Source organism: Pteropus medius, unplaced genomic scaffold (genome assembly GCF_902729225.1).
Source record: "Pteropus medius unplaced genomic scaffold, Ma_sr-lr_union100, whole genome shotgun sequence".
In the NCBI taxonomy this organism is placed as follows: Eukaryota; Metazoa; Chordata; class Mammalia; order Chiroptera; family Pteropodidae; genus Pteropus; species Pteropus medius.
Window position 1 is genome coordinate 24,835,211 of NW_024349800.1, and position 27,902 is coordinate 24,863,112.

At 37.7% G+C, this 27,902-nt stretch overlaps 1 pseudogene; it reads left to right on the forward strand.

Moving 5' to 3' along the window:
- The first annotated feature begins 23,819 nt into the window (after positions 1-23,819).
- On the forward strand, positions 23,820-23,935 carry LOC120622536 (uncharacterized; annotated as a pseudogene).
- The last annotated feature ends 3,967 nt before the right edge of the window (positions 23,936-27,902 follow it).

Genomic DNA, 27,902 nt, shown 5'->3' on the forward strand with positions numbered 1-27,902 from the left:
TATGGACCAGTTCCTGGTTGTGCTCTTAAAATAAAAGGCATGCCGTCCACTAGTCTCTGCTCCTTCCTGCTGGTTGGGGTTACGGATGTGATGGCAGGAGCTGGAGCCAGAGACAGAAGCCATAAATAGAGGATAATAGAGCCATCCTACCAACCCTAGACTGACTATCTCTGGCTGTTACATGAAATAGAAATAAACTTCTGTATTGTTTAAGCCACTGAATTTAAGGTATCTTTGTTACAACAGCTCAACTGTGTCCTGACACAGTGAATGACTCCAAAATCCCTTTCTCTAACCCTGACTTCTTTCACAAACAGCTCTTAATTCATATTTCCAGTTTTTAGACTCAGCATACCATAATTTACCCTAATGCTTCCTAAACTTCGTTCCCTGTTTCTAATAATACCACAATCTCTTACTCATGAAGAAAAAGCCCTAAATGTTCACACAGTGGAGTACTGTTTAGCTATTAAAAGAAGAACGAGGAGGTAGCCCAAGATACACTGATATAGAACAGTCACCAAATGAAGAAAGCAAGAGCAATCAGTGTCTATAATATACCACTATTTGTGTTAGAAAAAAAAGACTAATTCATATGTAAATATTTGTATGTGCAGAGAGTATCTTGGGAAGGATACCCAAAGACTGAACTGCTTCTCTAGCTAGGAGACAAGGTGGCAGAGAACTAATTTCTTATGTATACCTGTTTGAAACTTTGAATTGTGTACTGTGTGCAAAGAGCTGCTAGATTGAACAACAAAGGGTGCACTGTTCAAACTTTAATCTGTGTAAATGGCACCCTTGAAATTGTGTTTTGCGTGCCCTGGGCAGCTGTTTATATCAGTCCTATTATGCATGTTTTATGTACTAAAAAAAAAAAAAGTTTAAACAATATACTTACTCTTCATTCTGTAGTTTAGACAGAACAGCTATTCTCTGAAACCACTTCAGGTAAAATATCCTAGGATTTTCTAGATAGCTGTCTGGATTGTTATTGACATCTCTGTTACTAGCCATCAATTTAAAAGATTTCCCACTCTTTTCAGGAACTTCCTTCATGGTGGAAATGACAGACAGCTTTTTCCTCCAAAGAACGCCAAGGTGAGATCAGGGGAGGTACAACACTAATATCTGCCTAGGGGTTTAACCCCCACGATTGTCCTCCTGGGAGCTGTCAATTAACAGTTATTTAATATGAACCGAGAACCTGAAAAATGTTCTTAACTTTTGACCCTGCAAATTTTGCTTCTATGAATTTCCCATATTATCCTAAAGAAAGCATCAAAGATACACATCAAAATCTGTGTACCAGAATACTCACTGAGGCTTATTTCTCTTGTCCAAAAAGATATGGTCACAAACTAAAAAGCTGTAAATGTAGGACTAGTTAAATCTAGTACAGTTCATCTGGGTAATGGAATTCCAGAGGTTAGAAGAGTAATGAAGTGGGGAAATGACTGTATTATGTTGATAAATGAAAAAACAAAGTAATAAAATAGTAAGTAAGGTACTAACTTTAGACTATCCCAATTTGTTTTTTTAAGAAAAGTATATAACTACTCAAAGAAGATATTCACTGATATATTAATACTGCTTTTCTTTGGGATTTGGGCTCATTATAGATTACTTTTGTTTCATTGTGCTTGCCTGAATTTCCCAAAGTCATTACAATTAATATGTTTTCTCTTAAAATTAAAAAAAGTTACCCCACCTGAAGTCAGTTTGGGGGTCCTATGAGCGCTTCAGTTTGCTCCTTTTTGGTCTCCCATAGTACTTTGAGGCATATTTTCAAATTTTAAATGAGAAACATCAATCCTGTTTTATGTAGAAAGTTCTTCCAATTTGATTATGTACTAAAAGCAGTGGGGTGGCAGGTAGTAAGGGGGGCCACTGTGATAAAACAGCTTAAATGGGTTTGTTACCTTTATTATAAGTTTTCCTTCCAGGAAGAGTCACTTAATGATTTTTTAGCTAAATGAGCTATTTTATATATTACATTTGTAGAGATGACAAAATTCACTAGTCACCAGAACCATATGCTTTTCTCTGATATTCACAAAGGCTTTAAAGTCTAAAATATATGCTGTTTAGGAATGCTAGTCCAGACTAGAGAATAATAGCTCTTCCCTAAATAATATATAAGTATCTTTTTAAATTAGCTTTAGCAAAAGGAAATTTTAAAAAATAAGATATGTGGGTCAGAATCAAGTTCTACAACTTAGTACATTCCTTATAAAACATTTACGGATTTGATTGAAAGATTATTTTAGACACATTTGTGTATAGCATAAATAAAAATTAAATGCAAAAAATTTTAATAATGAAAGAGTGAGTCCTAAAAAGACCAGCAGGTGGCATAAATAATTTATTTAATCAAAACTGCCAAGATATATATTGTAAAAGATACCTTTCCTGAACTTTCTCTCAAGGAAAAAAAAGGTCTTGACTATTTAGACCAAAATTCCCAATTAAAGCATCACTAAAAAATACTTAGCTTTAGTTATAAATACAAAAATTAAAATTTCAGGAGACATAGATCTCATAGATGTCAACCCAAAGCTAGATTATAAACTGTATGCAGGCCTATCATTAAACTGGAAAACAAAAGATAACATGTAATGTGTAATGAGAGCATCTAATCTAGATGCTCCAGCCAGCACACTTCAGCCTCTCTGAAGTGGGAGATGTGTGCTGACATCAGAGACTTATGAAAATAATGTGTTCAAAAGCCATATGCGTGTGTACCTGCCCCAGTAAATTCCTCTGCAAGAACAATATGAAGCCTCTTCTCCCTTCAAATACAACTGGAATATTAGTCTCAACATTCAGTCTTTACTGGGTAGTAAAAAGGCTCCAAGACACCAACCTTATCAGATGCTTGTTAGCTGCGTTGGATCTGAAGTAGGTTATTTTCTCCATTCACTAACATCTGATGAAATGGCCAACAGGAAACATTTGTCTTCACTTGCTTTTGTACTGGCTCCCATGAAAATGGCTCCTATCAGAGAGGTATGTGCCAAAGGAAGAGTCCACTGTGTAGTGGGATTGGCCTTTAATCCTATTGGAAGAAGAGACTTTTGTCAAAAGTAGTCCTGCAGGTTCTTGACTATAGGTAGCATGTAATGCAGAAGTCTGTGAAGCCAGCACGTTACCCAAGACCTCTGGAGCAGTGCTTCCTGACCTGGGACCCTCAGCAGGGGCCATAGGCTTATCACCATGGGTTATAATCTAGATATGTAAAGTCTAGAACAAACTGCACCAAACCATTAATAATGCTTTCTCTAGAAGGTGACTTTATAAGAGATTGTCTGTTTTCTGCTCACTATTATACCTTTAGTGCCTAGTCTAGGGTCTTATACGTAATAGGTACTAAATAAATACTTGTTGAATGAATGCTTTTTCATAATGTTTAAATATTTTGAAATGAGCATATTACTTTTGAAATCATAAAGAAATGAAAGGTTTTCTGGCATTCTCATACTCAAAAAAGTAAAAATTCTAGAGAATTTTTGTATAGGTGAAAACCTAATTATTTTTTCTTCCACAGTCTTCATTTGAATGAATTTGATTTTTGAGTATAAATATTACTCAGTATATACAAGTTTGACAAAACCCACCTAACTTAGAATGTCTAAATCAGACAACAGATGCAATTATGTAAATCACCAATGACTCATTTCAGAGACTTTCTAGGTGTCTCCACTACCTGTTTCAATAAACGCTCCACTATTACTACACTTTTGCTTTCCTGTGGACACCTACACACAGCTGCATTTTGAAGGATGCCTCTCGAAGTCTTGGTTCCTTCTTCATGTTAGCCAGAAAGAAATCCTAAAGGTCAGCAGCTTTTTCTCAAGTAAGACACCCACTGTGCTGCTCTATGTTTCTTGCAAGCAGCCATCAGCTTGCATCCCAGCAAGGCCAAATATTAATTGGAAGGAAACTGGGATGGAGGGATGTAGAACAGTTTTCTTTAAAACCTCCTTATAAATAATGGTTGGAGCTCAAGGCCATCCTTCAAAAGTTGGATTCACATATAACATAGTTTAAACCATTCAAACTTTGGTATATGTAGATAAAAATAGGAATCCAGTATGTATTTGCTGAATTAATAAATATTGATAGTGCTTCTTAGCGAGAGGAATTTATAGACTGAGACCCAATCTCACTCTCCACCTGCCCAGGCACCTTCTCTGCTCCTAGCACCTGGAAGGTGTTGGTACCCACAGGCACTGACAGGCTCAGGAGAGCTTGTTATTAGTGTCTTAGACAAAGATATTCTGGTTGAAAGTAACTTGAAGAGACTCAGTAGAAGGGTACCAGCCTGTTGGTTCTCACACGTTCGGGTCGGGGCAGTTCTCAGAGAAGGAAGGTTGCGGACTGGAAACATAAAAGGTATCCATTATATTTGGTATTTTAGACCATTAAGCCATTTTAGTTTAGATTCATTTGGTCATAAGGAATTGAGGTTCACTAAAGTTAACTAAAATAAAAAGGATTTATTGAAAGGAATGATAACAAGCATTAATCCAAAAGGAGTCATCACCAGGCTTCCTGTGGCTACAGTGGAGAGTGATTCTGAACTCAAAGCTGCTCAAGGGTCCTCAGCTGCAGGGCCCTGTGGACGTTCCTGGTGATGCTCCTTCGTTAATATGTTATGAATACACATCTACGTTATTCTACCTGCCTGCCCACAAACTGGCAGAACCTATCACACTGGGCAACAGAGCAATTAGCCTGAAGATTGAGAACCTACCCTGGTGAATCAGCTGTGTCCCGGAAGGGCAGGGAGCAGGGTCATGGGGAACAGATCATAGCTGTCTAGCAAAGAGGACTGTAGAGGGCCCCTAAAATGTGTTTAGTATATTTGAGTATCTGGTTTAATAAACTCAGGTGCTATTTCAGGCTACTATGGACTCAGGCTTGGCCCTGAATAATAACTAAAGGTGGAGAAATTTCTCCATAGGCCTCTACACACACATGCACACACGTACACTCTGGAAATATGGTGCCTGGTGTATTAATGTTGCCCTAAGACCTTGATGCTATAGTCCCACTCAGGCCTGCCCTGTTTCCGAGTGCTCAGTATACAAATTATGTCATCATGGCCTTTAAAAAGGATGGCCATAATGAAATTTCAGGCAATGTGGCAAAGTAGAATTCTAAGACTGTAAAGCAGTAAAATAATCAGTTTGGGCACGGGGAGGGAGGCAGGGGTGGATAGAAGGTGGGAAGGGCCTTCCTAGCAACTGCGAAGTTATAGCACATCATCAATTCCTAGGAAGACTGGCCCCTCTGCCCTCTTTCGTGCAACTATCTTTGCCTTTCCCATGTGCTCATGTGCTTTAAACTATTATTAGTAACGTAAAGATGTCCTGTGTACATTGAATAGCTATGCCTTGACTTATTCTGAGTATTAAAACTCATAATTTTTACTTTCTTATTTGTAATTAAGCATTCTAAAGTGGAAGTAGAAGCTCTTGCCCTGGACCCAGCTGTCCTCATGAGTCCCTAATATTGGCTGAATCTCTCACCAGTGACAGGGTAGGTCATCAGAAGAGGAACAGCTAAGTCTCATGTACAAGAGCTTAAAAAGTCATTTAGCAAAATCTTGGAATGGCTGCTATGGCCAGGCACCATGCCAGTGCTGGGGATATGGTGATGAGTAAATCAGACAGGGTTTCTGCCCTCAAGGAGCTTGCAGCCTGTGGCAGTGGCAGGTAAAGAGGGTGAGAGGGAGGTAGACATTAAACAATCACATAAATAATTACTTAATACAAACTGTGCTGAAAGCTGAGCAGAAGTATATGCTATAGTGGGCAAGAGTAACAGAAGAATCAAATTCCGAGGAGGAGTGTGGTCAGGAAGGGCTCTGAGAAAGTAACTTCTCAGCCAAAACTAAAGGATACATTGAGTTAGTTAGGGGAAGAATGACGGGGAAAAGCATCCTGGGTGGAGGGGATAGCAGGTGCCAAAGCCCAAGAACAGCAAAGAGCTGGACGTAGTCAGGAAGTTGAAAGAAGACCATGTGTAGGATAGTGAGCAGGAGCAACAGTGGTCAGGATGAGGCAGTTACTTAATTCTTGTCTTTTATCTAAAAGTTTATTATAAGAAATCTAATATGTTCCTTTCCACAGGAAAAAAGCAGGAGCATGTTAAATGGCTCCAGTGCTAACACTGTCCAATATAGGTAGCCACTAGCCACGTATGGCTGTTGAACACTTGAAATGTGGCTGATCCAAATTGAGAAGAACTCTAAGTATAAAATACACACTGGATTTCAATGACTTGGTATTGATAATATTTTTATTGATTACATGTTGAAACTAATATTTCTGATATATTAAGTTAAATAAAATACATCATTAAAATTAATTTCGCTTATTTCCTTTTACTTTTTTAATATGGCTACTAGAAATTTGAAATTGCATAGACAACCAGCACTATATTTCTGTTGGACAGCACTGCTCTGAAGTGTTTACTTAGATGTGAAAAAAAATATACTTAACTATGAGGGAGATTGGGTAATTTAGAAAGGGAGATTTAAAGGTTTCAGTCTCAGGAGATCTTTAAGAACGGGGCAGCTAGCCAATTACCTATCTTGAATGACTTAGGAGTTTTGTTTTCCGGAGGCAGGGAAGAAAACAAACTGTAGAGGCTCATAAGGTTCCTTCCAAGTATAACAGAGTCTACTTATTATCAGGTGTAAGGAGGCATAGTCATTGGAAGGGCTGGAGGAACAGGTTCTAGGTGGAGATTCTCAAATAATCCCCAACCCCCAGAATCCCACTCCTTCTTCTGTGGAGGGAAAACTGCTGCTGCCATCACAGGAAGCTGCGGACCATTGAGCACTTTGCCTCCTTTGCCACATCCATACCAGAAATACAGATAATTCGCTTCTGATTTTATTTAATTCTGAATTCGAGTCTCCCGCATCTGATTGGCAGAACATAAATTATACCCAGCATCTAGCTGAAAGGAACTCTGGGAAATGCAGATTTTAGTATTCCAACTTTTGCAACAGAACAAGACACACTAGAAGGAAGTTGCAATGGATACTGACTGATCCAATCCACCGTACTTATTATAAGGGTGGAGAGAATATTTGCAAGGATGCCAATGTGAGAAAAAAAGCTTGGCGCATTCAGCCAGGTTGGAGTATACCAACTTGGTGAGGGAAATGGAGGTATCAGGAATGAACATGTACATAGATGAACCTTGAAAATATTATGCTGAGTAAAAGAAGCCAGTCACAAAGGACCACATATTGTGAGTCCATTTATATAAAACGTCCGGAATAGACAAATCTATAGAGACAGAAAGTAGATGAATGATTGTCTAGGGCTGGGGAAATAATGTGTAGATTGGCAAGTGGCGGCTAATGCGTGCAGGGTTCTTTTAGGGATAATGAAATGCTCTAAAATTGATTAGCTGCACAACTCTGTGAATATAGTAAAAGCCATTGAATTGTATATTTAAGTGAGTGAGTTGTATGGTATGTTTATTATATTTCAATAAATATATATATATATATATTTTTAAATGGACTTCCAAGCTTCTGAAATAAACAACCAAGTGGATAAAGGTACAATTTATTGAGCTAGGGACTTCCATTTTCACTAATATAATAGAGTATGTATTCAGACTGACCTTCTTGTTGAAAACAACTAATGTTGCTGGCTTAAATATCAAAACAATCTTCTTAAAAACAGCTTGCTATATAGTAAGGAAAATATTATGCTAAAACGTAAGTGAAGGCATGGACCAAAAGAAGTAAGCTACATTTGAGGAAAATTATTAAACTTGGCAAACTTGAACTTTAATTTACATGAAAGACAAAGTTCAGGACCTATCCAAGATGGAAGGCTGATAGGAGACCCTGCCCTCATAAAGTTTGGGCCAGAAATAAACCCACCCCTCCCCTTCCCTCCAGTGGTCAGTAAGGAGAGTTGCCTTGGTGCTGAGCAGAGCAGGGGGAACTGTACCCAAAAGTTATAACCACAGACTAGCAACATTCCTAGTATAGATTTGCAGCCCAAATTTACATTTCTGGGTAGTCCTACAAACCTCAAGCTACAGATTAAGTTTAAAATGATCCAGGACTCATAGAAAGTGGTGAAATGGTGGTGCATAGCTTCTGAGGCTAGGTCAGAAAAGGCCATGCAGCTTCCACCAGGTTCTTTTGGAATGCTCACTTTAAGGAGATTGCCCCTCAGAATCCAGCTGCCTTGCTGTGAGAATCCCAAACCAGACATAGGTACTCTAGTCACAGGCCGAAGTATGCCCGGACTTTGAGACATTCTGGTCCATGCATCATGTATGTGAATGAAGAAGTCTCTAAAATGATTTCAGCCCTCAAGCAAAATGAGTCACTCTTGGTATTCAAGTCTCATTGAGGACTCAAGCACTGTGGCAGAGACAAGCATTTCCTGTTGTACCCTATCCATATAATAAGTCAATTAAAATGGTTATTGTTTTATATCACTAAGTTTGAGGTGGTTTGTGATGCAGCAGTTATAATCAGAATGGATTTTATTATTTGGAAATGGATGTTGCCATAAGAAAAGCCTAAAACATTTGTGACTGAGTGGCAAGCAGAAGCTGGAAGAGCCCTTGAGATTGTTAGCGGAAACCTGAATTTTCTCATTTCCCCTGTAAGCCTTCATTGACAGTCCAGAAGAAGTCTGGAGGAAAAGGGAGTCTTTTTACATAGTGGTGGAAACCTGGAGGAAAGGGGAGTCTTTTTACATAGTGGTGGAAAGTTTAACAGCACTGTTGCCTGCCATAACATGGAAATAAGAGCTGTAAATAAGTACCTCAGTAATGTAGTTAAGATTTCTGGACAATGTTGAAAGTGCCAACTGGTTTCTTTTACCTTCTGTGATAAGATTTTGAGAGAAATTAGCTTTAAAAAGGTACAAAATTTGGAAGAACTGTAAAGAAGTCAGGACTTGCCGTTTGAAAAATAAAACTACTTCTTGTGTCCAGATGCCAAAAAATTCTCAAATTTAGAAAATGATTTCAGGGCAAAGATCAAAGCCAGGTGGGCCTGTAAGATCCCTAGTTAAAACCTCAGAAACATCGAAGGTGGTGCCTCATAGAACCTTCCAGCTAGACAAAGGCCTCGTAAGGATCTCAAAGGTGTGCTTTATAGATCCTCCCTACTAAAAATAAAGTTTCTAACAATAATATAGGTATTGTCTTCATCAGGTACACAGGGGCTCAAAATAGAGGAAGTTTCTGCAATGTAATTCTCTCACCACTCCATCAAGAGGTGCAACCTAAATCCTCTCCCTCTGAATCTGGGATGGCCTATGTCTCTCTTATAACCAATAAAATATAGCAGGAGTGACACTGCCTGACTTCAGAGTCTGGGCCAAAAAGGGCCATTCAGCTTTCACCTAGTTCTCTTGGAATGCTTGCTTTCAAGATGCTCCCTTTCAAAAGCCAGCCACCATGCTAAGAGAAACCCAAGCCACATGGAAAAGCAATAAACAGGTGCTCCAATCTGTAGTCCCACTGAGGCCAGCCTTTGCATCATACCAGCCCAGGTACCAGATATGAGTGATGGAGACTTCAGATTATCACAGCACTCAGCCATTCAAGTCACCCCCTGCATTTGAGTCTTCCCAGCTGAGGGCCCAGTCACCATGGAGCAGAGATAAGACATCTCTGCTGTGCCCTACCCATATTCCTAACTCACAGACCTTGTGAGTTAGCATAATAAGATGGCTAATGTTTTACACCACTAAATTGGAGGTAGTTTGATATACAGCAATGGAAACCACAATAGGAAGCATGACACATTCAAAGAACCAAAAAAAAAGTGGTATGACAGGTAAAGGTAGGCTACGATTGGGGACTTGAAGTAACAATCATTTCTATTGTTTTCTACCATGAGAAATAAAAAATCATATAAAGAAGAAAGAGGCAAGATCACGTGAGACAGGTGTGGTTAAGAAAATTACGGATAGGGCTTATACCTCTGTATGACCCCTAAACCAAGCTGAGTATGTTACTTGTTTTCAATTTTTCCCATTTAAACACAGAGAGGCCTCTGGCCCTCCCCAGGTTTGCTTTACTTCAAGCTTCCTTACATCAGGGCCCAACCGGGGTGGCTCTCTCCCCACCCTGAGCAGCAACCCAGCAAATGTCTCCGCTGGCCCTTCACATGTCCCTGTTCTGCTCCTTGCTAACACCAGGCAACTGCAGCAAACCCTAGAGTAGTGGGTCTCTTCCATCCTACCTCCAATAAAACCAGCTCTCTGTTAGTGGCCCCAGTGGTTTGATCACTAGAAAAGAAAAAGCAAGAAATTTTGCATAGTTTCTTTTGGCCCAGATATGATTCCCCTGTCCCCTGGGCCATTTTCCTACAATGAGCATCTATTTCAAGTATACCCCGCTGTGGCTCATTCTACCCTATATTGTGTGGCCTGCATGAATTCTGAATCAAGAGGCATTAGATCTTTAGGTCATTTGCGCATGGTTTTCACTTTGGAATGCACTCAGCATACAGGGCAAATGCCTGCTGACCCCGTGTTTATTTTTTCAGCTGCTTATTGAAGTTCTGGTCCAGTTATAATAGATGGGAATGCCAGTGTCTTGTCCATTTTCAGCTATATTGCAAATCTTGCATTGCATAGGGGTCACATTTCTATTCTCAGCATGTAAAATAAAAGTAATTTTTATGTCTGTGTTTCCAAAGTAAATATCATTGTGTTTGCCCCCCACCTTCACCCCATAGAACTATTTTAAAAAGAAAATACATGAATATGGAAAAATAACATTCTAAGCTTCTGGGGAAATGTGATTAATATGAGGTTTTTTAAATTGTAAAGACTTTAAAAAATATTTTATTCTATAATCTGTGACCACTATTCTGACTATAATATTTTACACCTCATTAACTGAACAACAATACTCCTTTTCTATGTATTTATTCAATCATTTAATAAATAGTGACTGAGTGCCTACCATGAGCTAGATATTGGGGATACAAGAGTGATCGAGATAGAGAAAATGGGATTCTTGCCTTCACGGCACCTATATTCAGGTTCAGGGAGACAGTAAGCAAGTAAATAAATACATAAGGTCATTTCACACTGAGAACAATGCTTTGAAGAAAAGCAGGGGTAATGAACAAATAAGAGAGGTTACTCTAGGTAGAGTGGTCAGGGAAGGCCTCTCTGAGACCTAGAACCAATGAAGGAGCGAGGCATGCAAAGAGCTTGGGAAAGAGGTGTGGGCAGAGGGAACAGCAAATACAGAAGCTCAAGGGTGGAAAGAGCTCGGAAGAAGGCAGCATGGAGCTGGAGAGGTAGGCAAGATCATGCGCTTCAAGATTATGGGCTTCTTTACCAAGGCACCAACATGATCAGATTTCTATTTGAAAGTATCATAGCTCACTTTGGCTGATGTGAGCAACGATGGGAGGTGGGTTGGAGACTAAGGCAGGAAGCTGGAGGTCAGTTAGAAGACTGCAGCTGTTCATAAGAGGCTGCTTCTCTTGTGCCTTTAGTAAAATGTATGTTTTGAGTGTTTTTTAGGCAACAGTCACAGATTTGCATTGATTAATTCACATGCATTGTAACACTGTTGACTAGGAGGTACTCAATAAACGTTATGTCTCTTCTCTTGACATCTTTGGTTCTGTCTCAATCAGTTGAACAAATCACCATCGTCAACCTCTGAAAATGAAATAAGCTCATGAATTCAATGATGGACATGTTTTGAGCACCTGATATGTATAAGGCACTGTGTTAAGATTTGGATATTCAAAACTAAATGATACTTTGTCCCAGCTCTCTGGGAAACTGCAGTCTGAGTACAAGCAGGCATCTTACAGTGGCAGGCAAATGAGTAACAAGATGGTACTTTGCTTTCTTGTGGGAGTGGAATAAACTCCTCAGTCTCCTGGGAGTAGAATGATTCTACTGACCTCTGGATGGGCTGGGAGAGAAGGAGAATCAGAAATATTAGCTAATGTCATAAATAAAAAGAGAATTTGGAAAAAAGGTGGGGAGAGAGCTTCAAGGAAAGTCAGAGTCAGCTCATTCATAAAAAATGATTCCTTCCATCAAACAAAATATTTCCCACCATGCAATACCACATGTCCTTCCCTTGCCAAATAAAAACATCTTCCACAAATCATGATTGATCACCTAGGACATAGAAGACATTGTGGCTTTGGATCACTTGCTCTGGGGGAAGTCATCTTTCTTCCTGTGAAAACACTCATTCAGCCAATGGAGAGGCCCATGTAGTAAGGAACTGAGACCTCCTCCCAACAGCCCTGTGAGTAAGTCACCTTGGAAATGAATCAGCCTCAGTCAAGCCTTCAGATGACTGCAGTCCCTGCTGACATCCTGACAGAAACCTCTTGAGAGACCATAAACCAGAACTAACTTGCTAAAGCACTCCAGAATTCCTTACCCACAGAAACAGAGATAATAAATGTTTGTTGTTTATATCATTATATTTTCAGGCGATTTTTTTTACCCAGCAATAGAGAATTAATACAAGGTAATGTTGAAGCACTTTAGAAATATATAGTAAGTACTCAGTAAATGTTAGTCTTTGTTTTTACTGCTGCGTTCTCCTTTGAATCCTTAGCACCTAACACACTAACATGCTACCTAGGGAATTAGTAAATAAATGGACATACAAGTAAAATGAAAGGTTGAGGCGATTATCCATGGCAGTCGTTTCTGAAGTTATTTGAGCAAGGACATTTTCAAACAAAATCTTGTACCGTGTTATGAGTCAAGAAAAGAGAAACTACTTTAGGTATTTCAAACAGAGGGAATTTGATATTAGGAATTGGTTACATAGACCATGGAAGAACTGAGAAGCCAAACAGAAGCCAAAAAGAATAAGGCAACCCAGAGATTAGCCAGAGAAGGAAGCTGCTATTATTCCTAGAGCTAGAAGGACAATGAGAAGAGGTGGTATTGCCAGAGTCTGGAAGTTGGAGCCATCCATAATGAGACCACAGGAGGAAGGTTGTTGGGCCAGAGCCATGTACAAGAAGCCACCTGAGTCAGAGCAGAGAGGAATAAACACTTCCCTTCTTCCTCGGCCTCTTTCTCTTGCCCTACAGCCTTTCACTAGTGCATCCTATTGGCCAACTCTCCCTGAAAGGACACTTAACAAAGGAGCCTGGGAAATGAATGTAGTTCCCTATGAAACAGAACAGAGCAGAAGGGTGAGGAATGGATCTGAGAGCAAAAATTATACGTATATAATTAACAAGTGTAATTATATATGTATATGTGTGTTTATGTACATACATAAACATAGAGATAGAAAGAAAATAATAAAGCAAATGTGGAAAATGGCCACCACACAACATTATTTTATTTATTTTATACATTTAAATACAGGTATTTACATTCTTTGTATAATTGGTAAGAACACATTAATATATTGGTAGTCTCCAGTGTGTTAAAATTTAATATGTTGCATATTTGAATGTGTATATACTTTTTATATTTAATTTTTAAATAAAATTCTAGATTTGGGAAACCACTAATCTAGGTGATCAATCAAAACACTTTTACCCTAAAAATTATTATTTTTCCTTTGGCCATAAATGACAATATTAAGATTTGAAATTTAATTTTAAAAAAGATAGTTGGTTAAATTTGAATAAACTTTTTATTAAAATAATATTATATAAATGTTAATTTCCTGATTTTTATACTAGTGCTGTGGTTGTGTAAGAGAACAACCTTGCTTTTGAGGAAGTACACATTAAAGTATGTAGGGGTAAAGGGACATCATCATATTGTATCATATGTTTTAAACGGGGAAAAATTATGTATATATGAAGAGGGAGAAGGAAAATGATAGAGCAAATGTGGTAAATAGTAACGTTTGAGAAATCCGGGTAAAGGAAATTCTTTGTACTACTGCAATGTTTGTGTAAGTCTGGAATTATTTCAAAATAAGTTAAAAATAAATAAAAACATTTTTGCTTAAATTACATGGGATAGAGTCAGGGGAGGGTTTGGAAGGGAATGATTAATAAACTAGTTAAGAAAATAGAAGAAAGACGAATTTTGGCCAAATCTGAAAGTGGGCCAGCAAAGTCTCTTTTAATCTCTGACAAGCTATGCGGTGTCTGTAATTTACAGCTGATGGCTGAGAACATTCCTGCAGCTGCTGACATTATCAGCTCTCTACCCACAAACCTCTGGAAGGTGAAGATTGAAAGCACCAGCCTTGTAGGGTTAAGAACATTCTAATACTCTTAGCTCCCCTCCCAAGTGGTAAGTCTTAAAATGAAAGACACTAGTCCAGGAGAAGAATTTAGAGAAATATAGGACATTTGTAAATGTAAGAAGATGAAGGAACTAAGATGCACTTGCCAAGTAGAAGGAAAAACATGAAACTTAAATGATCTAGTAAATGTGTAAAACTGTAGGATTGTGCTTAAAACTCTAGGACTAGTGTTCATAAATCGAAAGAGGCCATCAGCATATTGTAAATTTAAACTTCCCAAAGGACCATCTGAAATTAAACTTAAATTAGTACACAGCATAGAACTTCATAGAAGGGCAAAGAACTTTGTCTGCTATAGATTAATGAGAACATTAATGCAGAAGTTTTATCTAAAATCAAGATGTTATATCTGAGAGCAAGGCTCAAAAACATTAATACCCAGTGTTAGTAAAGGTGGGACCAAGGTATGTATATAATTACTATACATACCAAGAAAGAGTGTAAATTGGTGTTTTGGGAGCATAATTTAACAATCCATTTAAAAAGACAAAAATACATATACTCTTTGACACGGATACTTTCTCTACTTCTAGGGGTTCATCTTAAGGAAATAATCATGGGTATCCCAAAAGATTTTGATACAAGGAATATTTATAAAAATGAAAAATTTGAAACAGCCTATATTTCTACAATTGGCTAATTTAGCCAAAGTATGTGCATAATATGAAGTCCTAGGCAGCCATTAAAAATGACATTTTTAGGACAGGAAAAAATATTCTCATTATATTAAGTGGGAAAAACTGGGTTATAAAACAGTAAAATTACATTTTTTAAAAATGCTTTCACATATTGCAAAGCAAAGAATTTACACCAAAGTATTACCTCTGGTGGTAAGATTATGGGCAATTTTGTTTTCTTCCTCTTGATCATCTGTATCTTGTAAATTTCCTTCAATAAACAAAAATTATTTTTTAAAGTATTTGTTTTTAGTTAGTTACAAACCGAACTTACAGAAAAAGTCACTGGGGACTTTGTCAGAACAGCGAGATCCCTGCTTGCTCTCATGCCATTCCCCAAATAGAACTATGGATGCTCCGAGGTGGAGATTGAGAAGCACAGGATGGGCCACTGGGAAGCTGAGGTCCCCAACCCAGTAAACTGTGTAGGGGATGTGGTGTTTGGACAATTTAGGAAATTCTAAGAATTTAGAAATTGGTAGAATGAAGAAATACATACACAATCATCATAGGAATCAGGATGCTCCCTGATTTAGGAAAAGGAGACTCAGGTTTTGACTTTTAAAGTTGAAATCAAAGATGAAAGTACTCTTGGTTACTCTTGGTACAACCCTGAGTTCAATTGACCAGCCAGAGCATCTCCTCAAAACTTTAGTTTAATTAAATATATTTATCCAAATTATGTTGCTAAATCTGAAATGAAGTTAAGTGCTCTAAACCTAGGAGATTAGTTACATGCTTCATCAAGAGATTATACATAAGAAAAATATAGAAAGTTGTTTTTTTTAAAGATACATTTGAGTAAAATCAGACTTCAAGTAATGCTTGTTTATGGGAGCTTCTAAAAAACACTATTGAAAAAAACAATACAATTCATTTGAGATCAAAAACTTCCCTGGACCACTTTTTTTTTTTTTGGACACTTATTTTTCACCTGGGCCTCAGAGAGACCCTAACCCATCAAAGTCCAGACCCTCTCCAGAAGTCATCTCTTCTCAGGGCACTCAGAGGCAGGGCCCATCCTAGATAACCTCAGAACTATAGCCCCAGCATAGTTGTCTACTCAGAAAGAAAAATTTGCTTTCCAAGTTTGATAGAAAATCTCCATACTAAACTGTAAATAGAGACCTAAACTATCTTAGAAGAGAGATTCTAGATTTCCCGAAGAACTACTTGAAGGAATTAATTCCTCAAAACTGAAACTCTTACCCTCCATATAGGAAATTTAATTTCATGCTTCTAATTGGATATTATGGGCATCGCTTTGTTTTGAAGGGAACACATAGCTCTAATTATATGGAAATGGTGCACCAAGGAAGCACATGGCAAGCATCATGCAATTGGAGAGTAATTACCAGTCCTTTCTGTTGTCTAAACCACAGCCATACAATAAAATATTAAAATTGTAAATAATATAATAATCTGTTAACTATTTGAGCTAGTTAACTAGTGTTTTACTAGGTATATAAATATACATGTATATGCCTTGGGAGAGGTAAATGTTTAATCATAAAAATTTCAAGCCTGAATTTTCCCCAATAAAAAGACTTCAGAACAAAAGGGAAAAATGCTAAGACACTATATAGCATCTAGTTAGAAACAAAAACAAACAAACAAACAACTGAGCTGCCTGATTTCGCCTTAAGGAAACTGTAAAGTATTAGATAACCAGCTTTCCGGACAATGGGATCAGAATGTCAGTCAACTCTGTTAATCTGCTAATTCATTCAAAATAAAAAGGATCCCAATCTGTGAAATGATATCAGTCAAAACCGATTTGACAATTGGAGTGATTACTGTTTAAGCTTGCCTCAGAAGCTTTCTCCCTAAATCACTTTCCCATTTCTCCCAGCTTTCTAGATATTTGTTATTCGACAAATATTTGCATTAATATCCTAGTAAAGTGTGATGTAAGGAGATTCTTAGAGGATTTCTTTGATCCTTCTAATTGCCTGGTGCAATGGTAACAGAATCTAACAGTCCCCAAACCGGTCATGACAGAAAATTCTAATATCACTGCTGTAGTTTCATGCCAGCTGTCTCAGTCACTGATTATATTAAGCAGTCAGTTTTCACTCTCTAAGTGTCTACCTGGCCAAGCACTGTGGATCAATTGAGCCAATTGAGTTGGCATTAAGTAGTTTGGAAAGTTGGGCTGGAAGAATTTAAACTTTCTGTCAAAGCCAGCCTCTGATTCTGTGTCCTAAGCAGGCAGCATAGATTTACAAGGCACAAAACTTTGCAGAAAGACCTGCACCACACCCTTAAGAGCAAGTAAAGGGACTGAAAAACATAATTCCGATGCTGTCAGTGTTTACCATCAAGGTAGAAATTAAGTATTTTGGTGTTTGAAAGAACTTTAGGGATTATGAGATCAAAGCGTAGGATTTTAAGAGCCTATACTTTCAGAATGGTCAGTCATCATGCACATCCACCTTCTCCCACCTGCAACCCATAGAGGGTCTGATTATACCAGAAAGTCTACATAACTATTCAGTTTTAATTAAATTATTCTATGTCCTTATGTAGGCAATGCACATGCGAATTTTAAAAGGAATAAAAATGTATAGAGGAAAATGTTTCCTTACTACTCTGGGTCCCCAGCCATCCAATTCCCCACCTCAGAAGCAACCCATGTTACAACTTTCTTACATGTAATGGTAGGGATAGTCTGTGAATCTAGGAGCATGTGTATGTTGAAAGAGAGAGAGATACAGATGTATACAAAATAGTATATTACAAATACTATTCTGTTCCTTGATTTTTTTCACTTAATTTGGAGATTATAATCTTCGAGATTCTATATCAGGATATACAGCCTTCCTTGTTTTTTAAATTTAATTTTCTAATAAGAAATTAGTCACATGGTTCAAAATTTTTAAAAAATGTATTTTCTCTATCACCCATATCTCCAAACACCAGTTCCTAACCTACCCCCAAGAACTAACCTTTATTATTTGTTCTTATATAACTTTCCAGAATTTCTATGTTTATACTTCTAAGCCAATGCGTATTCTTTCATTTCCCATATTTTTAAACAAAAGGCAGAATACTACACATATTCTTCTTCTGCCTTCTTTTTTTCCTTTAACAATATGCCTTTGCAGAACTTTACATTTCAGGTGATGGGCAGTTTCTTTATTCTTTCGTAACAGTTCAAGAGTATTCTATTGTACACTATACCACAATTTATTTGCTCTTACAAGTACAGTAGTCCCCCTTATCCACAGGGATATGCTCCACAGGGATATGCTCCAAGACTCCCAGTGGTTACCTGAAACCCTGGAGAGTACCAAACCCTAAATATACTGTTTTTTCCTGTACATGCATACCTATAATAAAATTTATTTTTTAAATTAGGCACAGTAAGAGATGAACAACAATAACAAATAATAAAATAGAACAATTATAACAATATGCTGTAATAAAAGTTATGTGAATATGGCATTATTAACTAAAATAAGGGTTACTTGAACACAAGCACTGCAATACCCTGACAGTCGATCTGATAATCAAGACGGCTAAGGGACTAACAGGCAGATAGGGTATACAGGGTGGATACGCTGGACAAAGGGACAATTCAAGTTCCGGGTCAAACAAGCATTGTGAGATTTCATCACAATGTTCAGAACAGTGCCCAATTTAAAAGTTATGAATTCTTTCTGGAATTTCTCATTTAATATTTTCAGACCACAGTTGACCATGGGTATCTGAAACTTCAGAAAAGTAAACCACAGAAAAATGGGGATGAGTAAGTTTATTTCTAGAAATTTTAGCTTTCTTTTGCTTTTTCTTGGTGCAATTTTAAATTATGTCTTTTATCCTTAAATATCAAGTATTTAGGATAGCTGTACATCTGGGTCAATAGTCTCCGCAATCAAATATCCTATTATATCTCTGAATCTAGGTGACATCAGTGACAAAGCACTCTAGGATGTCTCAAATTATGAAACTTTCAAACTAAATAAGTTTTAATCGTTTTTAATTTTTTAAACTCCCCATACAAAGATATGTTTAGGATCTAGCATTAAAATCTAAAATTTTAATGACAACAACAAAACTCTAGGTTTAAAAAAAGTAAATCAATGAAAACTTTCTTTTCTTAAGTAAGTTTCCACTGCCATTCCTCCAGGTATCCCTAAAAGCAGGGATCTTCTTAAAACACAAATTGAACAATCTGACTCCCGTGCTTAAAATCTTCAGTGGCACGTCATTGCACTGGGAATAAAATCAATACTTAAGCAGACCTGCAAAGCCAGCAGGAAGACCTGGTCCCTTCCCACCTGTTCAATTTCATCTGCTAGCTCTTGCCTCAGACCTTTGCACATATCTTCCCTTGCCTCTAACTCGCCCCACTTCCTTCCTCATGCATTCCTTATCATTCATGGCTCAGTTTAAATGTTACATACTTTGGAAGCTTTCCCTGACCATTACATCTAACAGAGATTTCCCCCTCTTGATTCTATATCACAACCCTCTGTTTCCTTCATCACAAGTATCATAAATCTTAATTACTGTATGTTAGTCTTTCAACTTATTCTTTGCATCTGCCCTTGACTGGGAGCTTTACGTGGCCTTTTTGGTCTTGGTCACCACTGTATCCTTAGCTCCAAAAACCTGGCCTCTAGCACTGTGCCTACCACATAATTGAGGTTCAATAAATAAATGTTAAAAGGGTAAATGGACTCCCAGACAGGTCATCCATTTCCATTCCTCTTTATTCTTACTCAGCCTCTTCTTCCTCCACCACCCCTTTTGCTGCCCAAACCCTACTCATCTTCCAAGGTCCAGCCGAAATGCCAGCTTCTCCTGGACGCTTCACCTGATGACTTGTTTACTATACATTCCTGTCTCCCACCTTCAAGCTAGCTGAAAAACTTTCCACATATCTAGTTAGCAACTTTTTCCAGTCCCCCACTGACAACTATTCTAACCTTTCACCAGTCCTCCTTCAAGCTCCCACCCTTATGGCAGCAAGGGAAGGACCTCCCACCTCACTTAGAATATAGAGGACTCAGGGCAAGGTCCTCTGAGTGCAGCAGTTTCCTTTCAATATAAACATTCTCAAGTCTCTTCCATCATAAAGAGAAGCAGGCAAATGCATAAACAAATCCCCTCCCTCGATTCACTTCCCCCTTTGTATGAGTTATTTACTACATGTAACTACCCCAAAATTCCATGACTTCACAACAATCATATATTTTGCTCACAACTCTGCAATTTGGACAAAGATCAGCATGGAAGATCATTTCTGTTCCATATGGTATCAACTAGGTGGGCTCAACTCAGGGATTGAAGGGTCCGCTTCAGGTTGGCGAGTTAATTCTGGCTGTCAGCTGAGGCTATGAGTCAGCTCAATTCTTTTCCATGCAGACCTCTCCAGAGGCTGCTTGGACTTCTTTCCAACATTGTGGTCTGATTCAGGAGTGAGTAGTGGGTACCAGTTTCTTAAGGTCTGAATGCAGAAACTAGTACATCACTTCTACCATGTTCTAATAGTTAAGATTCAGGGGAAGGAAATATAATCCTCCTTCTTGATGGGAGAATTGTCACAGAATCCAGTACATGTTTTAAAACCGTGACATTCTTCTAGATAAAACAGGTACTCTCTGCATCCCCTTTGCAGCCAATCTACCCAAAAGAGTGTTGTCTACCCACTATCTCCTCTTCCTTTCCAGCTATTCTCTTCTCCACAGAAAGCAATCCATCTTCAGCCTCCGCAATTGAACTTGCTCACACTTACATCATCTTGCTTATCCAGAGACCCTTTTAATTCATGGACCAAGGGTATTAAACCAGACTGGGACCTCTGAAACTGTATATATAATCATGTAAAAACAGTGCATTTTTCTGGATAGGCAGTCATACAGCTTCTCAGCGGGATCTGGGTTTCAGAAAAGATTCCTAGCCAGTCAGTGCTCTGCAGGACCTCCAAGTACCTTAGCTTTAGGTTTCCATGTCTGTTAATAACAATAAAGCTAGCATTTCTTTGGAAGTTTTCTGAGTGCCAGGTACTATTCTAAAAGCTTTATGTTTATGATGTCATTTTGTCCTCACAGTTAGTATCTGAAATAGATATTATTATTATCCCTATTTAACAGATAAGTAAAACTGAAACAAGGAGATATTTCTATGAACTGAATGTTTGTGTCTTCCCAAAATTCATATGTTGAAACCCTAATCCCAATGTGATAGTATTTGGAGGTAGGAATTTTGGGGGAATTAGGTCATGAGGGTGAAGCCCTTGTGAATGGGATTAGTGCCTTTATAAGAAGAGGCCCAAGAGCTAGCTAGATCTCTTTCCATCATGTGAGGATACAACAAGTCAGGAGTCTGCAACCTGGAGGTGCGGTTTTACCTGAACTCAACTGTACTGTCTGGGACTGATCTTGGACTTCTAGCCTCTGGAACTGTGAGAAATAAATTTTTGTTGTTTATAAACCACCCAATCTGTCATACTGTGTCATAGCAGCCTGAACTGAGGACCAGCCCAGGATTATGCAGCTGGAAAATAGCCACACCAAGAATCAACCCAGGCAATCTGGCTTTGGAGTCTATATGCTTAACCATGACTCCACACTGCCTCTCAAAATACTTTGAACATTTTAAAAGCTAAATAAATTTGGGTAACCAGTCTCCTATTATTTAAATTCTCTGATTTTACACATGAGAAAATTAGCCCTCAGAGAAGTTGAATAACTTGTACATGTAGACTGATTGGTAAAGGACCCAGATCATAAAAATAGCTAATGGCTATCATTTTATCAAGTGCCTACTATATGCCTGGCCCTTATTCTAGGCTCTTTGAATCCTTACCCCTCTATGAGATTAGTGTTAGATATGAAAAAACAAAACCAAAAGGAATTAAGTAATGCCCAAGAGCACTTAGCTGGTAAGAATCAGATCCAAGGTTAAATTCTAGAACCTCTGTCCTTTATTCTCTGCTACACTATCTCCCAGTTAATCGCAGCACTCTGCTTTTAAGCATTTTCTACATGAAGAGCCCTCTCTTATACAGCGCTGGTGAAAGTAAAAATAGATACAATCACTGTGGAGGGACATTTGACAATATTTGTATATTTACATTCACAACAATGTCAATATGCTTAACACTACTGAATGGTACAATTAAAATTAGTTAAGATGGTAAATTTTATATGAGTTATTTACCACAATAAAAAAAGTTTTAAAAAATGACATATGTACATACCCTTTAACCCAACAATGTAACTAGAAAATTATCCTATTGACATACATGTAGAAAATGATGTGTCTTTGAGACTATTCATTGCAATTTTTTGTATTAACAAAAGATTAGATGCAAGTATCCATCCGAGAGAGAGACTAGTGAAATCAATTATAGTCCACTATACAATGGAATACCATGCTGCCTTTAAAAAGGAACAAGAAGATGTTTATACTGTTAAGGAAAGATTGCCATAATATATTGTAAAGTGAAAAAGGCTAGCAATGGTGTAAAAAAAACAGGTAGGGGGAGGTTATGGGATAAGAGGAAAGGGGAAAAATATATACACATTTGCTTACGTACTTATAGATTATCTCTAAAAAGAAACACGAGAAAGTTTTAACAGTGGTTGCTTCTGAGATGGAGAACTGTTGGCTGAGGATAGAGGGTGGGGGCTTTTACACTTTTTGAATTTTGAAGTTTTGTGAACTCAGAAAACTAAATCAAATTTAAAATTCTATTTTTAAAATATATTCAGAGAATTGAGAACTGGTGGAGATTTCAAGAAATCTGGCCTCGAGTCAGCATCTTAAGCATTTGCTAGGTTCATGACAATAGAGACTCTAAGTGTCTTACATATTCACTGCTGTATACCCAAAGACAGCAGTTCTGAAACCCTCAATGGTACACAGTAAAGCCTTCCAAGAACGTGGGTTAAGTTAAGTAAATGAATGGATGAGTTAACAGATAGCTGGTGTTAACTACTTAATTTTATCCTTCTCCATAATATAGGCTTTACACCCTTACAAATTCAGACATTTTTTAGTCATTAACATCTTTCTTGTGTCTGACAAAGGCCCATTTCATCTTGTTGCATCCTTGGTACAAATGACCAATAACTGGTTAAAGAATCTCATTTTAACCTTCTAAATGCTTGAAGTCATTTGTGACTCTTTAGTCTTCCCTCTTACCAATTCAATGGTCCCAACTCTTAATCTTTTCTCAACTACCAGTTTAGCACTTATTCCATCATTCTAGCTTTTCTGAGCTTGCAATCTTTCTTTAAATGAAGATTTTCAATTGGCTCATGATATTTTAGTAAGGATATGACCTATCAGATATTGTGGAAGCATTATTAACCAGGTTTTCACATTCTCTTCCATTAACACTGTCCTATGTTAATTTTGAAAGAAAATCTTTTTTTCTTTCCAGAGGCAGCATGGAATTAAGAAAAGAGAACCAGGTTTCAAACCAGGAGACCCAATTTTTGAACCTCTACCTCTACCATTTATTGGCTGAGTGGCCTTTCATTTATTTATTTGTTCATTCAAAAAATATTTGTTGATCCTACTCTGTGTCAAGCCCTGTCCTAGGGACTGGGGATAGAATATTAAACGAAATAAAGTTCCTACTCTCACAGACTTTACGTTCTAGTAGGGAGAGACCACCAATAAACAAATGAATAATTAACGTATATGTCACCTTAAACAATGGTAAGTGCTATGGAGAAAAACAAAGAAGGAAAGGAGGATAGGGAGCATGGAGGGCAGGGGCATACAATTTTAGGGTCAAGAATATCTTTCTTGGACGTGGTTTCATAGTGTAGTGGTTAGCACGTCTGTTTTACACGCAGAAGGTCCTGGGTTTGCGCCCCAGTGGAGCCACGGTCCATGGTCTATGGCCATGCCACCCTGAACAAGCCCGATGTCTGATCTCAGAAGGTAAGCAGGGTTGGGCCTGATTAGTACTTGGATGGGAGGCCACCTAGGAAGACCAGGTGCTGTAGGCATAAATAATAATAATTTTAAAAAAAGAATATCTTTCTTGACAAGGTCACACTGCAACAGTGATAATAGAGTCAAGACCCTAAGAATGTGAGGGAGCGAATTATGAGGATTTCTGGGATAGAGGGAACAGCAAGTGCAAAGGCTCTGAGGTGATAAGGGCCTTGATGAGGAACAGCAAGGAGCTAAAGTGGCTGAAGGGGAGTGAAAAGGTGAAAGAGCAGAGGAGTTCAGAAAGGGCAGGGGTTCAGCCAGAGAGGAGGCTGTGAGGGGCTGGCCAGTGACCTGTGCCTGAGTGAATTAATTTTTGACAATTATAACAACACCTTATTCTCTGAGGTAACATACATGAAAGGTGCCTACTAAAAAGTATGACCTGAGCAGATAGAAGTAAATTTGTCTGCAAGTCTTTGTAGCTATTTTTCAGGTTGGGGAATTTTTTTTTTTTTTTTTTTTGCTTAATTATTTACTCCCTGTAATTAGAGTGATGTCTGTGTTCTGAACTATCTTCACAAAAACAAAAAACCATGAGGCTAATGTCAATTAAGGCATTGGCTTATGCTCCAGAATTGATGATTTTTTATATCTAAAAGATATCTGAAAATTATAAACCCACCCATCTGTGACAGAGAGAATGCTGCCAAGACACCCCTTCTTTAATAGAAGCCAAAGGTGAAGAGGTGAGAGGAACAGTGAGACCCAAGGTGGGGAATGACAGAAACTGATTTAGTCGATTCTGCAGAACATTTAGTCACTGCAAATACCTGATAGATTAATTCTCTGCAGTGTGGGCTGAACACCTTATCTAAGACCAGAGTTTCCAAACTATAGTATTGCCTAGCCAGAACTGGTTTTTCTTTGCCGTCTTTCTATTTATTTACTAAAAGCTCAAGATTTTAGTTTAAAAAGAGGGATAGAGGCAATCCGACCCTTCAGCAGCCAATCAAGAGACATTTGTTTGAGACCAAGAGTGAAAGAAAACCAATGGAGGAGCCAATCCCCGACTCCAGATTCTAGAGGCTACCACAGCTTTCACTTGCTTCCTCCAGAAGCCCTTGCTTTCTGGCTTGTAGAAGAGCCTTGCTGTTCTATCATCAGAAACCTAGGTGGATTTAATTAATTTTTCTATCATCAATCTTTCAATTTCGGGTCTGTTAAATATTAATGCCTCAGGTCAAGATGACCTCAGGTTCTCCATGAGTATCCAGGTAGTACAGTTCAACTGGAACTTACCGAAACACACATACACATACAGAGCTATATTGACGGAGGATGAACTAAAATTAGTTGTGTTAGGGCAATAAGATTATTTTCTCCTATATTTCAAAATATTGCTTTTGAAATTTTTAAAAATGCATATAGAGTTTTAACAAATGTGGTTTACCAGGAAATATTGTGTGGCTAATATGTGACTTAAAACTCCAACCTACTTATTCTATAAAGGAGATAGACTTTTTAAAAATTCAGTATATCAAGATAATATGCAGCCATTAAGATATATGTTGTAGAAGACCAGTGAGTGACCAAGAGAATGTTCAAGATATATCGTGAAGTAAAAAAAACAATGAGTTCTGTACAATGCCATTAAATAAATATTTTTAACATAAGGGCAGAATATATATGAAAATGACTAACATTAACAGTGGTTACTCTTAGAAGATGAAATTACAGCTGGTTTTAATTTTCTTTCTGCTGATCTATATTTTTAAAAATTTCTATGATGAACATGTATTACTTTGTAGTAAGAATTATTTCAATTTTGTGTTAAGATTCAACTGCCTAATATTTCTAAAAATCAAATTAATTTTCCAACTGGAAATACAAATAAAGCAAGTTAGCTATCTACTTTCTCGCCTTCAGAAAATGGCTTGAAAAAACATACAGCCATGAAGATTTGTAGCACTACAATTTAATAATGGTGAGCACTTGTACTGTTGTCAGTGCTTTGCCTGCATTATCTCTCCTAATCTGTACCACAGCCTCATGAAGGTCCCACTAGCTAGCCCATTTTATAGGTGAGGAAACTGAAGAGAAGAAAGGATAAGTAAATCGTCCAAGACTACAAAGTTAGGAAGAGGCACAGACCAGGACAGTGGTGTTCCAAAGCCTGAGTCCTCACCACTATTGAATGCCTCACTACCAGTCTCTGCATCCAGGCAGCCCTGGTCACTGACTTATCAGTCTGCCTTCAACAGCTGTGGCAAGATCTAGCTCTTGCCTCAAAACCACTGCTTCCCACCTCCCTTCTCATTCTTAGCAGCTGACCTGATTTCAGAGAAAAGTAGAATCCTTTCAGCTTCCTGCATCCTTCCCCGATTTATCTATTTTCTTTCTAAGGGAGAAACCTTATATGATTGCAATATTTGGGATATACTTATACTAAAAAATTATTCATTATTTATCTGACATTCAAATGTTCTATTTTGGGAATCCCTACTTAGAGAAGATTCTCATCTATCTTTCATCCTAAGAAAACATACCAAAACAATCTTAATTCCTTATTCCTCTCCAACAACCAATCACCTAGCCAGAAGATGTCTATTGTGCCTACCACTCCCATGCCTCCACCCCAAGGGAAACTGCACAACAACAAAGCCACATCTCCTGTTGTCCTTGACAACTCTTTTTGAACCTGTCAGGATCTGACCTCCACAGCTGATTAGAGACAGACCTGGGAGATTACTACAACCTCAGCTTCTGAACTCAGGGTCTGTCCACTACCCTAGCCAAACTCCATCTGTCTCCCCATAGTTGTGGCAGAATCAGTACACTATGAAATCCATGGTCATAGAAGACCTAACACCCATCACCCTTGGTTACCCTCTTTACCTGTCAAAAGCAGCCTCCACCTGATTTAGGACTTCTTTCTCATAAGTCTTCTCACCTTGTCCTGGACTTGCTGCCATATCAGTGAGGTGGGGAATGAATAACCCCTCAGGAAAGACTGTGGCATGGAAGATGTTCCTGGAAAATGGGGTTCATCCTACCATTAGGGAAAATAGTATTATGCTTGTTTTCCATATCTTTCTCTGTCTTGTCTAGACTATACATTCCTTGAAAGCACGAGCTATTAACTTTTACTACTATATGCTGAGAAGGAGTACAGGCCTGGATAGTTTCACCCTGAATGAATGAAAGAATCAACAAACAAAATGGCCTACAACAAGAAATAACTAAGCAAACTGTGACACCTCAGCTACATGGGATACTACATAGCTACTTACAATAAAAAGTGTATATACTGTTAGTACATAGAAATGTGTATGTGAAACCAATTGAATTCAAAAAGTAGAACATTAAATCATTTGTATTCTGATTATAACTATGCTAAAACCTATGTACAGACTACAATTAAAACTGCAGAAAATTTGGAGTCATAAATAATTTAGAAACTACTACTCAGTAAAGGATTTTTCTATAAATTTGCTCAATTTCAAAATAAATATTGTCTTACAGCTGAGAATCCAGAGGGTTGTTATGTATACTTTTCCACAATTAAAAAAAATAAAAATAAAAATAAAATAAATGTGCAACACATATACATGCACACAAGTAAAGATTAGTTATCTTCAGACAGAACAAGTATCCCAACTTTGTTTTATAAATATCTCACTAATAGATAAGAGCATGTCCCCAAATCTCTTAAGGCAGCAGCCAGGTTAAACCAGCTAATATAAGATAAAATGTGCTATTAGAAATGTTCACTGGTAAATGACAAAAGTAAACAGAAATCTCAGGGTTTATAAAGATCCTAAGAAAAAGACCATGAAAGAATTTATCAGTGCCTCTGTAGAACTATATATATATACAGAAGTTGAAAGGATAGAAGTTATCTAAATAGAAATAGGTCCTTCTGGGAAAATATAAAATAGTAGGCTATATTTACACAAAAGGATTGTTTTTTAAGATATTAATTTATTAATTGCAGCAATGTGTTTTGCTCACTATAACATTTCTTAGTCTCCATGCAAA